The sequence below is a fragment of the Schistocerca gregaria genome, chromosome 2 (genome assembly GCF_023897955.1).
Source record: "Schistocerca gregaria isolate iqSchGreg1 chromosome 2, iqSchGreg1.2, whole genome shotgun sequence".
Taxonomy (NCBI): domain Eukaryota; kingdom Metazoa; phylum Arthropoda; class Insecta; order Orthoptera; family Acrididae; genus Schistocerca; species Schistocerca gregaria.
In genome coordinates, this window is record NC_064921.1 from 429110345 (window position 1) to 429129015 (window position 18671).

Sequence of the window (18671 nt, forward strand, 5' to 3'; positions counted from 1 at the left end):
CATTGCTACTTCAATATCAATGTCACTGCAGTGATAATTATTATATCACAACAATCTGTTAAGCCTTGAATCTAAATATTTAGATGATTTGCAGAAGGAATAGTTATTAACAGATATTTTATATGTTGGAATTGCTGTTTGTTGCTTTATATCCAGTGAGAGCTTGATGAGGATCTTCAACCAAAAATAAAGAACACCAACTGAACTCCAGACGAAGAAAGAAACTATAAATGAAAATTATTGTTGGTTCTTGTATTGTGGTTGTATTAATCATAGCTCAAGTGGGACAGATTTTTACAATTAGTAACACATATCAATAATGATAAATAACAGGGAAATAAATGTGAGAATTATTATAAGTAAATCATGTATTCTTCTTGGCATTATGTATTTATCAGGGTTACCAGCACAGCTAGCAGTGACAAGCTTGCAGGAACAGGAGATAAATGAAGATGTGTTACTCCCATTGTTCTACATTATTTGTTTGCACTTACTTTTACACACATAGATAAGAAGCAACAGCATGAGTTTCTTAATATACAGCCACAGATAGAATGTGGTTAGATAATGATCATTCCTCTTTACCATTCTGTCTCAAGTGCATAATATGGAGTGTGTCTTAGAATTGCATCCCGACTACTGATCTGAATTGTTAAGGTCAGTTTCATAACTTCTGTAATACAAATTTTGTGCTAAATTATCTGTCAGTTTTACTGTATGTTGCCACTATGTCATAAATGTCACATGATTAACAAATATTCTTGAATATAGTTTCATAGTTCTCGTGTGCTTCATAGATACTATTCAGAAAAAAAGTAGTTACTGATAAACCACTTAATGACTGAGCACTTCTTGAAGAACATACTTTAGGAAATGTCTGTACAATAACAGCATTTCAGTCTACATCATAAAATAAGACATAAGAAAAGCAGTTACTGGTTATTTTACATATCACTACAGCCATAAATTATTTTGGACTCTCTTATTCACATGCGTAAGAGTATTGTCCCCCAACCCTCCCCTCCTCCTCCCTCCTCTCCCCCACCCCACGACTCTCTCAGTCTAAGTGTGTCACTTACAATCTTTTAGAGATATTAATTAATTTACTCACTAAGATGCAGAAAAGTAATACAAAGTTAATTATATATCTCCCACACTATCTTCATAGTTAGTCAGTGGTGACAGATTCATTTTCCAAGAGATTAAAATTGGAACTGCACTGTAAGCTAGTGAAAATGCTTATTAATATATGTGACAAGTTCTTACTTTTTTCTTTTTATTAATCCTGCAATACATTTTTAGAGAGTAATATTTGATGCACTTCATGCCTGCATTATGTAACATGAGAATATGTTGAACATCCAATTTGTTACTATCCCTTATAGTTTGGTATTGGGGAATGGAGTACATTGTTCAGGAGAAACTACTATCTGTGTTGATTTGTTTAACACAGGAGTTGTCCATGAAGTAACTTATGACTTCACAAAGCATGGGAAGTAGTATGTGCAATGGAATGGTGTACTTGGCTGTCTGATAGCAAGAAAACCACATTACTCCTCATTCTCCTGCAGTAGTTACATGTCATCATATAGCCTTTCCTATTCTGGGCAAAATCTTGATGCTGTGACATGGTGAGGCATGTTCAGAGACATGGTTCTTGCTAGCACTTCTGCTGATCATCTGTGCAGGGGCCAAGTCTGTGGCTACAAGCCCAGTTGTTGTCAACACTACTCAGGATGAGTGGCAGGGATTGTGGTGGTGTGTGAGATCACCTCAACCACAGCTGGCCCTGATGGTATCACTGTAGGCCACTTCATGTGTTGACCTCATAGACGAGGAAGTCCTGACGTACCTGCACAGTAGTGGGAAACGGAAAGTTCTCTTGTTCATGTGCATGCCCATTCCAAGGCATCTAATTGGAAGTGTGCTAAGGGCAGGGCTCAGGGATTTTTTCGTCAGGTGCAGGCAGTGGAGCTGTGTCTCAGACTGTTACTCATGTAGCACCTCAGCAGGCTTTCCTATGTTCACTAGGATTTCAAAATATTTATATGTGTTAACTTACAATTTAGCTTTTATCCGCATCAGTTTCATTGTGGTAGACAATGAAAAAAAAAACATTATTGTTGCAAATTTGGTAATGGTTCTATGCTGGTCACATTCATACATCTGGTCTCACAATTCCTTTAATTTTTGGGCTGTGTGTAATGCCCAGTAGCTTCAGTCTAGTGTCTATTTCTCTGCCAAAAGTAGAAGGGAAGATTTTAATTTTGTGAGTTCTTCTGGATGTTTTCTCTCTTTTTCAACAGTGTCTTCATACAAGATATTTTTTTCCATTTCTATGTGCATTTGTGTCTCCTTATTATTTTAGTGTACTTAGATTTTCCATTATTACATTAAACAGCATGTTTATTTGTATGGTCTGGTGTCTGAAGGTTAAATGTATTTAGCTGCTTTGGATGTACATACATGCATCAGAGGAAGGTACATGCTCATATTGTCAATTTTATGAAATAATAATAACATGCACTATTTAATTTTCATGGGCATATTAGTTTTAAAATTAATGGCATCATGTAAATTACACATTTTTTATTTTCTTGTCAACCTTTTGTACACATTTTATTTCTGTTACAGCATACATAAGAACACACCTAGAAATTGCTACCCACCTACCTATGCATGCCTACTTCCATTTTTTGCATTTAATGTTTTCATTGACTGAATAGAAAGGATTTTCTATAAGCAATATTTTTATCATTTGCTGAGATTTCTCTTTCAAGCTGCTTCTTGAAACATCAATTAATAAATAGTTGCATAGTTTTATTGCTGTATAAGCAGTACTTTCTTCAAGCATGGCTGTGTTGTAGAACTATTAACTTTCATCTACATCTACATATACATAGATAATCTCCAAGGCATCATACTGTGTGTGGCAGGGAATACCCTTACAACTACTTGTCATTTCCTTCCCTGTTCCATTTGCAAGTAGAGTAAGGGAAAAATGAGTGTCTACGCCTCTGTATGGGCCCTAATTTCTTGTAACTTATCTTCATGGTAATTACATGTAATGTATGTTGGCAGTAGTAGAATTGAATAGCAGTCAGCTTCAAGTGCCAGTTCTCTAAATTTTCTCAATAGGGGTTCTTGAAAAGAACATTACCATTCCTCCAGTGATTCCCATTTGAGTCCATAAAGCATCTCCATAACACTTACATGTTATTCAAACCTACTGGTAACAAATCTAAAAGTCCGCCTCTGAATTTCTTTGATGTCTTACTTCAATCTGACCTGGCATGGATCCCAAATACTCAAGCAGTACTCAAGAATAGGATGCACCAACATCCTACATGCAGTCTCCTTTGCAGGTGAACCATTCTTTCCTAAAATTCTCCCAATAAACCAAAGTCGACTATTTTTCTTCTCTACCAGTTTTCACATGCTCCTTCCACATCATATAACTTTGCAACATTATGCCCAGATTTTTAAATGACTTGACTATGTAATACTATGTATATTTTCACTTTTATTAATATTGTTTTTGTGTCCTCATGCAAAGATTAGTATTTTTATACATACATACAGTAAAAAGTTAAAATTTTAAGTTTCTCAACTAGTAGCCTACAGCTGTCTGTTCTTTCAGCAATGTCCATTATTCTGATAGTTACTTTTTTTAGTTTGAAGATTTTCATTGCATCACTCAAGTGACTGCATTTCTATTCCATAGGTCATGACATCATTAAAATATGAGAAATACTCTATTCTCATAGCATCAAATGCTACTAGTGGTTTATGTTTTGGAGAATAAATACAGCTGAAGTTAGTTTCCTTGTTATGGTAGCATTGTGTTTTTCCCACAGTAAAAACTTGCTGCTATCTATTATGAACACTATGAACTTTGTGTTTTGGACTATACTCATATTCAGTTCTTTCAATTGTGATGATTCCTCTATTCTCCTTTTGTTGTTCTTCTTAAGTAGCATTGTTTTAATTTCCTCATTATTCAGAATTAACATATTGTTTTCAGGCCACTTGGTGATAGACTTAAGTATCACTTTGCGTTTTGTCATGGTATCAAACAATTTTGTGAATGTAATGATTATTGTTTAATCTGTAAAAAAAATCATTTCACTTTCAGTGTTCAGAAGTAAATCATTCAGATAGAAAAAACACAGATTGTGATACACTGTGACTTATTTATTAAAAATCTGAGAAATATATCTTTCTTTTTTTTTATTGTATTTCTGCTACTTGTTGTCTATTTTACAGGTATGATTTAATGATACTAAGAGCAGTTCCTCTAAATCCATTGTGATCAAGTTTCTTTACTAGTATGTCATGGTTAACTGGGTCAAAAGCTCTCAACAAGCCACAAAATATACCTAGAGGCTTTTGACCTTAATCTAATCCCTCTGAGACTGAGACTATACATATACATTCAAATGCTGATGACTCCATTGATTTTTCTTTTTGGATTCAACTTGCCTTTTGTCTTTGATGTGTTTCTTTCAAAATGTGCAGTAAACCTAATGTATACTTTCTTTTCAACAACTTTTGAGATAATGGGCAGTAGGCTGTCTGGTCCATATGTGACACAGTACACAGGATCTCCACTATTGTATAGTCATAATACTGGCTATTTAAATTCTATTTGGAAAACTACCTTTCATCAGACATGAATTAACTAGGTGGCAAAGCGGATAGTCCATTTCATTTGTTATTAACTTTAAATTTTATTTATTTATTTATTCATTATCAATTTTTTATCACTTTTACTATGTCTTACTTTGTTGAAGGACACAAATAACATGAGTTAGTTAATGATGGAGTCTTTTTTTTCCGCTAAGCAACTGTAGGCTTTGTTGAGGATCACCCTTGTTATTTTGTGTAAATCTATAGAGTATATTGGTAAAATATTTGTTAAAAGTACTTCTAACAGCTGGAGGATGTTCTATTGCTCTGTTGTTTAGTTTGGCCTTTAGGGATTTTCCATTATTGTCTGATGGTTTTCCTGTTTCTCTGTTAATTATATTCCATTTGCTCCCAACTTTGTTTGATAACTGAGCAGTCATGTTTCTCACAAAAAATTTCTTTGTGTCTTAGTGTAAGTCTTTTTATAAGCTTCATAATATTCATCAAAATGGACAAATCTGTGTGGATCTTTGCTAATAGTATTAACATGTGTTGATTGAGAATTTCCTTTAACACAGCTGTTGTACAAAAATGTCCTGCAGACTTTCCACTTGATACATTCCAGAGTATGTTTTTTATAACCACACCTTAGTTTTCTATTTCACTGGGGATTATCTACAGAGCCATAAATGACCTTACAAATGAAGTCTTAACAGTGCAGTAACATCTGCTAAATGTTTATGTGTTATTGTTGCATTCGACTGTCAAGTTCACACCAACCAGTGGTGCTTGTGTGTTTAGTAGTGTAGTGTCACTTGATCATGGGGTAGCAAGTGGATCATAGCTGTCAAGCAGCTTCTGCTCCTAACACTAAGAGTGCTGTGTTTTCTAATAATATACTAATGATACCATTAGTCTCTGTTACTGTTTATTCTGTGCTATGCCTTTTTATATGTTACATGTTTTACGTTCCATTCTTGATCCTGTCACTCTGGATCAGAGTAGTAATTGCGTACTGATTTCCTCTCAAGTATTTGTAATTCAAGAATGATTTACCTCATAGTTTACATTCTGATCAATACTTGACAGACAGTAATAATTGCCATGCTCCCTTTTCATCCTCTTCTTTCAATACAGTTGCTGCAAATAAGTATTTTGTTCCAGGAAACCTCCAGTCTCTGATCATTCACATTTTGCAAAGGTTGAATAGCCCAAATTGAGCTGTACTGACAAGTGGTTACCCCATTGTGATTTGAACATGGAACAAAAACTATTCTGTTCATGTACTTTGTGACCTTGTATGGCCTTTGATTGTGTAACTCATAAATTTATAATTAACAAACTAAAGTGTAATGACATCCCTCTTGCATTAATTCAGCTTTTACATCCTAAGACTTGCAAAGGATCAGACTGAGAAGGTACACCACAGAAATGAACTAATCACTCAAGGAAAAACATAAAATACTGAACCACACAAAGTTTAGAACTGATTCTGTTCATGTTATCAGCCTATATAAATTACTCTCTAAGAATTTTCAAGCTCTAGTCAAGATCTGTAAATTGGGCTGAAGACAGAAGTAATCTAACCAAAGGACCAAACTGAAGCAGGCAAGACACAGTATACATGACAGATGAACAGGACTATAACTAAATCACAACAAACAATTTATGCCCAGAGTGTTCACTGTCACATTCTGTTGTCATACAGACATCACAAGCACTTGGTGGTTTTTACCACTGGTTCAAAGCAAGGCAACAATGCTGGGTATTCTGTTATCTTAGATTTTATCATAAAATCTGCCTACCCAGAAACTTCTTGGTGTACTGTGCAGAGCTCTGTGTGGTCAAGGCACTGGAGCACACAAGACTTCTTAGAGGAGGGAAGTCCCTTGTCTGCACACACTTTCTTAAAGGTCTGCAGGTATTCAGAAAATGTTCCCAGGAGATAGAATAGTTCAGATAACCCAGGACATGATCCACCTCCTGCACAAGCAGGAAAAGAGGTGGCCTTCTGCTGGGTCCTGGGACATATGGGAATTGAGGAGAATGAGGATACTGACAAAGCAGCACAAGGAGCCTGCCAGGAAAATACCGCAGTTCAAATTAATATTCCCAACAGGCTGTTGTGTCATGGGTGACAAAAAGAGTGATGCCTAAGTGGGCAAGTTTGTGTCTGTAAGTGGCCAATAACATGCTGCAGTTGGTCAAACTGACTCTTTGCTCATGGTACACTTTCCTTGAACTCCCTAAATGGGCAAAATGGTCCTCAGTTGTCTTCATATCAGACACTGCTCAATGATCATGCTTATCTGTTGCCAGATGAAAACCTAACACAGGGCAATGTTTTCAGCATTGAACTCACTGTACACTGAAATTATGATTTTTTTATTACCATGGTTACAGATATGTGGCCTTTGCCTTTGATTTTAAAAAGAGTAATTATTCATTCACCAGTCTTGTAAAGGGGCACTGATGACACACTATTTAGTACCCAACAATTCTGAATTCATCCACCTATCCATTGTTTTGCAGAAGTATCTTTAACAGAGGTGTAACAGTTTATGTCTATATACATACTCTGCACAGTAATGTGAAGTGCACTGAAAGAGCACTTAGCATGATACAACATTTATTTATTTATCCATCTGGAGGTTGTCTTACAATGATACAAAATTTGTTATCAAAATATAATGAAAATAAATAGCTCAAAAATGTACATAGAAACAGAAAATAAAAGTATGCTTTTATGAGGATAGAACAGGCTGTCGGCCATGGTCTTGATGAAGGGAGAACCATTGTGGCATTTTCCTGAAGTGATTTAGGAAAATTACCAGGATGACCAGACAGAGCAAACTTCTTTCTCCTGATTACGAGGTTAGTGTCTAAACAACTCACTGCCTCACTCAGTTGGTACCTAATGTGCAACATTCTCCAATTTACCCGTGATTTGCTGCAGATAACTTATAATATGAAACACAGTTTTGGTCTTCATAACTGCACATGCAATTGGCCCCTACTAGTGACTCCTGAACCATGAACATGCCCCTTGAAAAACTCCAGTTTGCTTGCAGAACTGTATCCCACACATGCTTTGTAGTGTTTGAGATCCACTATAAAACTCCTAGTAAACCTCCTCAGGCAATTACAATTAACAAGATAGTGTCTAATAAATCTCATACAGAGGAAGAGGGTGTAGCAGACCAGAAGCATAAACCAATAATTCGTGTCCTCAATGAAAGTACTTTGATACCTAATAAGCCTAGCTCTGAAAATGGTGCAAATTTATATGTGTCTAAATCTCTCACAATTTTCTATCAGATCCTAGGCCTAAGAGGACTTAAAAATTCAATAGACTAGTTCATAATGGATGTAAATTATATTGAATGTGAAAAACAACCGGAGATTCTCTTTTACTGAACACCATGTCACTAGTGGTGTTCAACTGTTGTGCATCAACAGATTCAGTGTAGCATCCCATTATTGTAGATCCATCATGAAGAGGGATGGAACAGTGATTTATGTTAGAAATAACATAGAATTTAGAGAGTTTCTGTACAGAGCAACATTTTGAAGTGTGTGGTATAGAGCTAATAGCAAGTAAGAGACCAGTTGTGATTTTGTCAATTTACAGAGCACCTACAGAAAATCTCAGCATCAAACAGAATGAAGCAGTTTTGTCAAAACTGTATAAAAAACACATTTCAGTCATATTATTAGATGACTTCATTGTAAATTTCTTGATTGAAAGTAGTGACAGAATAGAATTAGAGCAATTGATGAGCTCTTACAAATTAGTTCAAATAGTGGAATTTCCCACTAGCGTAACTGACCATTGTAGTACTCTAATTGATATTGTTCTAGTGGATAAGTCTAGGCATGGCAGCTTAACAATCAGTCAAGTTTCAAGTGGGCTGTCAGACCATGATGCCGTACATCTTATTATCCCTCAGTTTGATTTTAAGACAAAACCAAAACCTGTCTGGAAAACTGTGAGACCAATAAATAAAAAAACAATGGAGACGTATAGGCCGAAGCTACAGTTAGTGGAATGATTTGAAGTATATAATCCAACAGATGTATTTATTAACAGATGTATTTATTAATCAAATAACAAGTCTTCTTGAGGAAGTGTTTCCAAAGAAAAGAGTCAGAGAAACCTTGTTTAACATGACATCTGAGCCATGGATTACCCAGGGCATTAAAGTTTCATAGAAAACAAAAAGAGAATTGTCTGTGTCAGCCAGATTGTCTAAAAATACTGAAATGATGGGGCAATATAAAGTGTACTCTAAGATATTAAGGAAACTGATGCAGCAATCAAAAAGCATGTACTTAAAAGAGAAAATTGATAAATCTGATAACAAAATGAAAATTATGTGGAAAGTGAGTTTGGGGAAAGATCAGCTGCCAAACGACTTACTAGTTTAAGAAATGGGTGCAGTACAGTGGATGATCCTGAAATACTGGCTAATATTTTCAACACTCATTTCTTAACAGTCAAAAATCAAATGGGGTGATATTGTTGTAGAGAAATAACTACAATCATCAACCATATTAGTAATATGTCACTGGAGGAAGTCATATTCCATGACAGGCTAAAATAGGGACTTATATGACCAATTCATAAAAAAGGAGAAAAGACTGATGCTACAAATTATTGACCCATTTCATTACTATTAGTTTTTTTCTAAGGTACTAGAGAAATTGATGCACAACCAAATGACTGAGCATCTTAGTAAATACAGCACCCTCAGCAGTAACCAGTTCGGCTTTCAAAAATTGGTATCCACTGAGGATTCAATACATTCATTTGTTGACAATGTTTTAGAATCCATAAATAATAATAAGCTGACAGTTAGAATATTTTGTGACTGGTCAAAAGCTTTTGACAGTGTAAGTCACCATATTCTTCTGAATAAAGCAAACAACCTACAACAATAGGCAAACGGTGAGACATAAGAATTATCTGTGGAGTACATCCTAGGCACTCATGCAGAAATCTATTTAGATATCTTCAAATCGTTACAACTGCTCAATATATTTTTTCCCTGATGTGCATTGTTTCAAAAAATAGCAACTTACTTAAAATCAATTGTTTGTGCCACAATTATAACACTAGAGAAAAATTGATATTCATTATGATCTAAAAACAAAGAACATGGTGCAGAAGGGTGTTTTATACAGTGACACCCAGATTTCCAATGCCCTTCCACCAATAATTAAAGAACTGGTTGGAAACATACCCAAGTTTAAACCAAGCTGAGGCAGGTCTTTGTAGATGATTCTTATTATAGTACAGACGAGTTTCTAAGCCAAAATGCACAATACCGCCTGAGTATGCTTAAATCTATTTTTGTGGCCTGTATGGCATTATCATCATTCTTTGACTATCTATGGTGTAATTTAAACTGAAATGTATTCTGTTCCTGTTATTTGTGTGAGAAGAACACTGTACTTTGCACTAAACAATAATTTGTAAAAATTTGACTCATTCTATCCACAGATATATTCTCCTATGGATCTACAGAACTTGAAATAAATAAATAAAATAAAAAATAAATGAAATAAATAAATAAAAATAAACTCTTCCATTCACCTGAAAAACTGAGTCAGTATTGCTACGCGATGGGTGTTATGTTGAAATCAGGAGAAGGACAAGACATTACTATCAACCACTATAGATCTTGGCACAAGATTTTCTTGTAAAGCATTATGTTGTGATCGTATATTATAATGTAACATTGTGATGTAGTTGTTCCCTTTCATTATTCACCACTACTGTGAGTCCTATAAGTAATCTTTAATTGTGTAGTATGCATTTCTTACGGAGTAATGTTTTTCATGATTTGTACTACAGATTGGTAGATATACTCACATGCTGCAGTAAGGATGTCCAGCTTTTTAAATGGTTCTTTACCATGAGCCCACTACCACTTCATGTAAAAAAAAAGGAAACATTGGCTGTTACAAACTGATGAGAGAATAACATGCAGTTGACATTTTTTATTCTAATATCTTTATACATTCATTCCATGTTAACTGACAGTCAGTATTTGTCCCTAAAAACTTTGTGTTTGCTACACAATCTGTATCATTATTATTTATGTTTAATGAAGCAGAGTTGTTTTCCTTCTCTATGCTGAATTGCATATGGTTTGTTTTCTATATGTTTGATGTTAACCCCTTAATATAAAACCCTGAGTTATCTCATTTTTATTATTTTGACAGAAACTTAAAATTCCAAGTATACTCAGACAATTTAAGAACAGACTTTTGAAAAAGTAAAACCCAGTTTATGTCCAAAGCACTGACAGTCAAGTGTTTAGCCACTACAGAGCATCTAGCAATACATTTGTAGCCTGGTTGTCATGTTTTGGTTGAGGTGGTCACCACTATATATCATCTTTAGTGTTGCATCTTTGGATACTCGTCAACAAAATATAGGCTTTCAAACTCTCTCTTGTATTGTTATTTAGGCAATGCTTTCAAAAGGATGGCTGAGAGAACCTCAATCTGACATTGAATTGAGTGGCGCAGGAAGTGAAGGAGAATGTAATGTTGAGAGATCCTCAATCTGACATTGAATTGAGTGGCTCAGGAAGTGAAGGAGAAGATAATGTTACTTCATTAGAGACAGAAAGTGACGACAATTCATCAGTTGAGTGACAAGTGCTCGCCAGTGGTATGAGATAAATACATCTACAATTCTCCAGCCAGCTCCTCCCTGGCTTATGTTCACAGGAAACCATTGTGAAATACACGGTTGGACTTTGCAGCTACACAGAATCTAAAAAATGTTTTCAGCCTTCAGGCTATTTTAGTGAAAGTCCAGTGTACAAGTTAACTCAGAATGTAATGTCATTAATTATAGGATGTTTTTCATTAACAAAAAATATTATTTTTTGGAACACAATTTGAGAAAAAAGATCATTCAGTTAAGGGGGGAGGGTAATTTATTACATACAGTTCAGTCATTTTCATCTATGAGGATTTTCTTTTTTTTCTCTAACAGGAGTTTGGTGCTTTTATCGGTGGCTGTGTTGTTTCTGCCATCAGCAAAGAAAACTTTTTCCTTGTGGCTTATACAGTCTGGAAAGTTATTGGTGTATATTTACAATAGAAGTGGACACACTATACTATCTTGAGGAATACCAATGTTTATATGTTTCTTGTTTAACTTTTGTTTTACTATAAAATTATCATCAGCCGATTAGTGAACTATTACTACCATTTGCACCCTGCCTCCCAGATAAGACTGAAACTACTCATTTTTCATTCCTTTTACACCTAGTGCTTCTCGCTTGTGTAGTAGTATTTTATAGTCAACAGTGTCAGAATTCTTGAACACATTTAAGAATATGCCTGTAACACAGCCACCCTTGTCAGGAGCTGCAAATACCACTTTTGTGACATCTGTAAAGGCTGATATTGTGCTCCTCCCATTTCAGAAACCAAACTGTGCTTTTAAAAGGTTGTATTTATTCAAATAATGTATTAGTACATTTTTAATGATTGATTCAGTTATTGTTCAGAATAGGGACATTAGTGAAACTGGTTTGTAATATTCAGTACTCTTCACATTACCTTGTTTAGAAATGGCAACTCATGCATGCTTTAGGTACTATAGAAAAACACCTGAAATAAAGGACTCATTTATTATGTTCATTAATGGTGCTTGTATATTGCCTGTGCACAACTTCACAACAGAGACTGGTAGCTCACCTGTGCCTGATGACTTCTTATTTTTAATTTGTGTAATATCTTCCTGACATCAAGCTCTGCTGTGGCAAACAACACCATCATACTTGTTGTATAAGTGATTGTGGGTGCTACACATGTTTCAGGAAGATTTTTGTTCAGCTTGTCTGAGGCATCTGAGTAATAGTCCTTAACTGTTGATTTTCCATTATCCTACCCCCATCTTTGATTTACATGTTGTTATATTTGTACCTACTTTTTGCAGTTTCATGTTTTATAAGATCCATTAATAATTTGGTTTTATTTTCTGCATTATGTGTTATTTTGTTATTGAATGATCTATTCTGCAACAAGCAGTACTTTCTTGTACATTTTTATTCTTGTGATGTAATCAAGCAACTGTGAATTAGTGTAATGCTTTTGTAAAGAAATGAGAAATTGAACTCTCTGAGAGGTCTTTTTGATATGTCCGCAGCTCATGGTCTCACGATCGTGTTCTCACTTCCCGAGCATGGGGTCCCAGGTTCGATTCCCGGCGGGTCAGGGATTTTCACCTGCCTCGAGATGACTGAGTGTTTGTGTTGTCCTCATTATCTCATCATCATACATGAAAGTGGCGAGATTGGGCTGAGCAAAGGTCGGGAATTTGTACGGGCGCTGATAACTGCGCAGTTGAGCACCCCACAAACAAAACATCATCATCATCATCTTTCTGATACCCACAGTTGCCCATCTATTTTCCTTACCCACTGTTGTTGAAGTGCATAGTTTTGTAAATGTCATCTCAAAAATTAATTTAAACATTGGACAAAATTTAATGAACTTAGCATCTACATTGATTTCTATGTATGCTTCATGACAGGTTTGATTTGCCAGTGCCCTACAAGAAATATGTACTTTTATTTTCTGAGAACTTTCTTTTGTAGACTTACAGCTTTGTGGATTTCATCAAGTCTGTCTTTCTTTGATACCCTAGCAGCAATGTTAACTACTCATGCCATGCCAAAAATGCTCAAAATATTTATGAAATTAGCACTGATTTCACCTTCGAAACCTGTGTTAATATCCATGTCTTCACACATTATTATGTCAGCTGTGGAGGCTGAGACTCTTGCCAGGACTTCAGTAAGGATTCCTTCCTGTTCCAATTAAATATGGAACATCAAAAGAATGACTGCTCAAATTCCACTATGCAAGCTGTGCTTGTCATCTTCATAGTCTCTGCTTGAGTGATATACAGGGTGTTTGGAAAATGCTGTTGCAAACTTCTAGGACTTGCAGAGGGGAGTGTACATAATGTTTTCAATAGGAAGCCATTTCCAGAAATATGTCATTTCCTTTCTATGGCAGTTTCAATTCAGATGTTTAAGTCATCCATTTATGCTTGAGGAACTGAATTAGGCATGACACAATACAATTATTAGGTAATAGTTTGAAAGGAAACATAAAAAAATATCCATTTATCACTTAAGCACACTTGTCTGTACTTACACTTGAACATTACATGTTTAAATTACTTCAAAACATAAATGAACCAAGCATACTGTAGGTACAGAACAGGACTGATGCATTACAATAGTGGCTCAAGATGGTGACCACTAATGTTGCTACAGACTTTATACCTACAAAGCATGTTCTCATCAAATTCTCATTACCGCTTGGTGGCTCTTCAGTTTCTAGTGTAGTGGCCAGAACTTGAGCCAATAGATCTTCCTCTGTTTCGACAGGAGTCTCATAAAGTAAACTTTTTACACAAACACACAAGAAGTAGTCCATAGGAGTTAAATATGGAAATCATGGTGGCTAAGCAGTTGGACCACCTTGGTCTATCCATCTTCCACCATATCACCTGCTGAGATGTCTCCTAACCTCACATGATAAGTAAGGTGGTGCACCATGATGCTGAAACCACATTTTCTGATGGACATTCAGTGGTACAGCTTCCAATAATGGGTCCAATATGTTTGGTAGGAAGGTCAAGTGTGCAGAACTAGTTAGCTTGGGTAGAAGGAGGTATGGCTCAATCACATAACCATCTGGAATACTTGCCCACATGTTAATACCAAACCAGTGCTGAAATTCCCAAACACACCACATGGTACAAGGGTTTTCATCTGCACAGACATTGCTGTTTCATAAATTCAGAACAGAGTCCCTAGTGAAATCACATTTTGAACAGAACTCAACATGGAAACAGGAGTATCTTGATACAGTTGTGCAGGAAGCATGGGCAGTAAGTAGGCAACGTGTTATGGAAAAGCTGCTGGACCCATAGTGTGCATCCTTTGTAGCTCGTACAAATGTAATTGTTGCTCATACAGAACATCCCAGACAATACTGTGACTAACACTCTTTGTATGGCACAGCTGTTCGAGTACTCATTGATGGGTCCTCTTCGATGTGATGTGGTGCAACATCTTCAAATTCAGGTGTGTGGCATTGCTGTGAAGTACCAAAATCCTGCCTCCTCACAATGGGGGTACCTGTTTCTTGGAGCCGTTGTGTAACTTGGGAAAAATGTTTGTACAATGGTGTGCTATGTTGCAGAAAATGTTCACGATGCAGCCAACTAGCAGCTCTTCCCTTATCTTAAGCTTTGGCATACACAGGGAGCATGACTGTGTGTATCCACTGAAAATGTGTACTGAATCATGTTTCCTGTATTGGACATGCACATGCATTGAATAGGTCTCGCGGCAAGGCAGATGTTAAGTGACATCAGGTGACTGTCTGACATAGTACATGTCATTCGACTACCCTGCTACATAGCTGGACAAGCAACTCTGATACTTTTCTCTTTCACTCAACAGATGTGGACCCATTATGCATCTGAATTGAAAGTATCATAGAACGGAGTGATACCTTTACAGACATGCACTCTAATTCAAAGTATTATGTACTCACTCCCATCTACAAGTCATAGAAGTTTGTAATGGGAATTTATGAACAGCCTGTATATGTCACTCAAGAACATTTCTTGGTTCTTCACTTAATACTAGCTCCTGAAATTTTTTCAGTAGACTATAATGGGATAATTGGCACTTACTTAAAGAGCCCTCCAAGTGAGATTTTTTATATTTCCCTTGATATTTTCCCACAAGTGAAACAATCCAGTGACTATGTCACCCATTTCAATATAAACTTAATACCTCCTGCTGGTGAAATACAGTATTAGCTGTAAGATGGGGTGCACAGGCGATTTGTAAGCACTCTTCTTTATAGAGGATTTCCCAATATCCTGGCAATGAACTAAGTCTGCAACCAGTCTTAGCTACACTACTGGCCATTAAAATTGCTACACCACAAAGATGACATGCTACAGATGCAAAATTTAACTGACAGGAAGAAGAGGCTGTGATATGCAAATGATAAGCTTTTCACAGCGTTCACACAAGGTTGGCTCCAGTGGCGACACCTACAATGTGCTGACATGAGTAAAGTTTCCAACAGATTTCTCATACACGAACAGCAGGTGACCAGCATTTCCTGGTGAAAAGTTATTGTGATGCCTCGTGTAAGGAGGAGAAACGCTTACCATCACGTTTCCGACTTTGATACAGGTCAGATTGTAGCCTATCGCGATTGTGGTTTATCGTATCGTGACATTGCTGCTTGCGTTGGTTGAGATCCAATGACTGTTAGCAAAATATGGAATCGGTGGATTCAGGAGGGAAATACGGAATGTCGTGCTCGATCCCAATGGCCTCGTATCACTAGCAGTTGAGATGACAGGCATCTTATCCCCATGGCTGTAATGGATCGTGCAGCCATGTCTCGATCCCTGACTCAACAGATGGGGACATTTGCAAGACAACAACCATCTGCAAGAACAGTTCGACGACATTTGCAGCACCATGGACTATCAGCTCGGAGGCCATGGCTGTGGTTACCCTTGATACTGCATCACAGACTGGAGTGCCTGCGATGGTGTACTCAACGACGAACATGGGTGCACGAATAGCAAAACTTCATTTTTTCGGATGAATCCAGGTTCTGCCTACAGCATCATGATGGTCGCATCCATGTTTGGTGACATCACGGTGAACGCGCATTGGAAGCGTGTATTCGTCATCGCCATACTGGCATATAATCCAGCGTGATGGTATGGGGTGCCATTGGTAACACGTCTCGATTACCTCTTGTTCGCATTGACAGCACTTTGAACAGTGGACATTACATTTCAGATGTGTTATGACCCTTGTCTCTACCCTTCATTCGATCCCTGCAAAACCCTATATTCAGCAGGATAATGCACGACCACTTGTTGCAGGTCCTGTCCGGGCCTTTCTGAATACAGAAAATGTTCGACTGCTGCCCTGGCCAACACATTCCATGCCCAGGTGTATAAAGGCCATTATTACGGCCAGAGGTGGTTGTTCTGGGTACTGATTTCTCAGGATCTATGCACCCAAATTGCATGAAAGTGTGATCACATGTCAGTTCTAGTATAATATATCTGTCCAATGAATACCTGTTTATCATCTGCATTTCTTCTTGGTGTAGCAATTTTAATGGCCAGTAGTGTATAATTGCACCTATGTGATCATTCTGTTTCACATATCTTTATTTTGTTTTTATTTGTTTATTTATTTACCCATCCGTAGACAATAAATATTGTATGGATGTTGTATGTGATCATTCTGTTTCACATATCTTTATTATGTTTTTATTTGTTTATTTATTTACCCATCTGTAGACAATAAATATTGTATGGATGTTGTGTAAAAGAACATGTAAATTTTTGAGAAACAATCTGTGGAAAAGGAACATAGAAAATTTAACATTAAGTAGTACAAAGAATAATACATACAAAATTGTACAAAAAAAATGTACAAAGAATTGGTCACACAAGACACAGTTATACAACTTTTTATACATGTCACTAACAGTATTGTAACTGCAAAGTCTATTTGCCCTAAGGCTTTACTTTTGTCTTCCCTAAATAAGAAGCCCTTATATTCACTACAATAATTCAGTAAATATTTTACGACACTCAACAGTTGTCGATCACATTAAAAAAAAAATCAACAGAAACTTTACGGGATGAAAGACAGTGTTTTCAGTATTCCCTTAATATAAAGATTATCAGAATTATTTATTGACCTAAATAGTCATTTACTGGGTAAAAACATTGTTCAAGTAGAAATTCTTTACATTCTACTTTAAATCTGTTTTCATCTTCTAACTTTTTGATGTTGACTGGCAGTATGTTGTAGAGTTTTGTACCCATACCTCACATGCCTTTGTGTTTATGTTCTTTTTATTTGCTGAGTATGGAGTGCTGTGCTATTTCGAGTATTGTAGTTATGCACGTCAACATTTGTCTGAAAATCTGCAAGGTGGGCCCTAACATATAAAACAAATTTGTATATATGTAAGGAAGGTATTGTTAGAACTTTAAGCTTGTTGAATAAGGGTTTGCATAGTGTCTGTGAATGACTGTGTGTTATTATTCAGATATCCCTCTTCTGTAACAGAAAGATTTGTTTTAGATGGCAAATGGTGGAACCACAAAATATTATTCCATATGCTGCAAGAGACTGAAAATAGCCAAAATATGCCATCCTGGCACCCTCTACAGCACAAACGTTTGCATTAATTCTAAGAGCAAAACAAGCTGAGTTAAGTTGCTGCACAAGTTTCATTACATGATCATTAAAATTAAGATTTTCATCTACATGAATCCCCAGCAATTTTGTTGATGCCACTCTGTCTATGGCCTTGTCACCCAACAACAAATCAAGATTTAAATTTTGACATATTTCCCCAAACTGCATATAATTTGTTTTATTTTCATTTAATGTCAACTGGTTTGCTTTGAACCAAGTGTGGACATTCTTTATTACTTGATCAGTAGTTGTTTGCAGCATTTGCTTTGGTGCACCTATTATCACACTAGTGTCATCTGCAAATAGTATGGCCTTTGCTGCTCTATCTGAGGTGTGAAAGTCATTTATGTAAACAAAGTACCATAAGGGACCTAGAATACTGCCTTGTGGCACTCCTGTTGCCATTTTTTGCATCTGATACTAAATTTATTTTGTGGATGGAGTAACCTGACATCAGTCCTACAATCTGTGTTCTGGTTTGTAGGTATGATTCAAACTACTTTTTCCCTGTCCCATGGATACCTAATGCTTCCAGTTTTTCTAAAAGGATGCCATGATTTACAGTGTCAAATGCTTTGTAGAGATCTAAATTTATTCCTACTACACTGTTGTCTTTTTCTATATTTTTGATTATTTGTTCAATGTAGCACATTAGTGCTGTTTCTGTATTTTTACCTACCTGGAAGCCATGTTGATTTCTATTTAGTAACTTATGGTCATTTAGATATTTTTTGA

The 18671-nt window shown here is 36.2% G+C and overlaps 1 protein-coding gene across 1 annotated transcript in view; it reads left to right on the top strand.

The window, feature by feature from the left end:
• The first annotated feature begins 551 nt into the window (after positions 1-551).
• LOC126324352 (mitochondrial dicarboxylate carrier-like) overlaps positions 552-18671 on the top strand; it is a 171251-nt gene continuing 153131 nt past the window's right edge. The window contains exon 1 of the mRNA XM_049994957.1: positions 552-657. The gene's annotated coding sequence lies outside the window, so the exon portion shown is untranslated. The remainder of the gene's footprint in view (positions 658-18671) is intronic.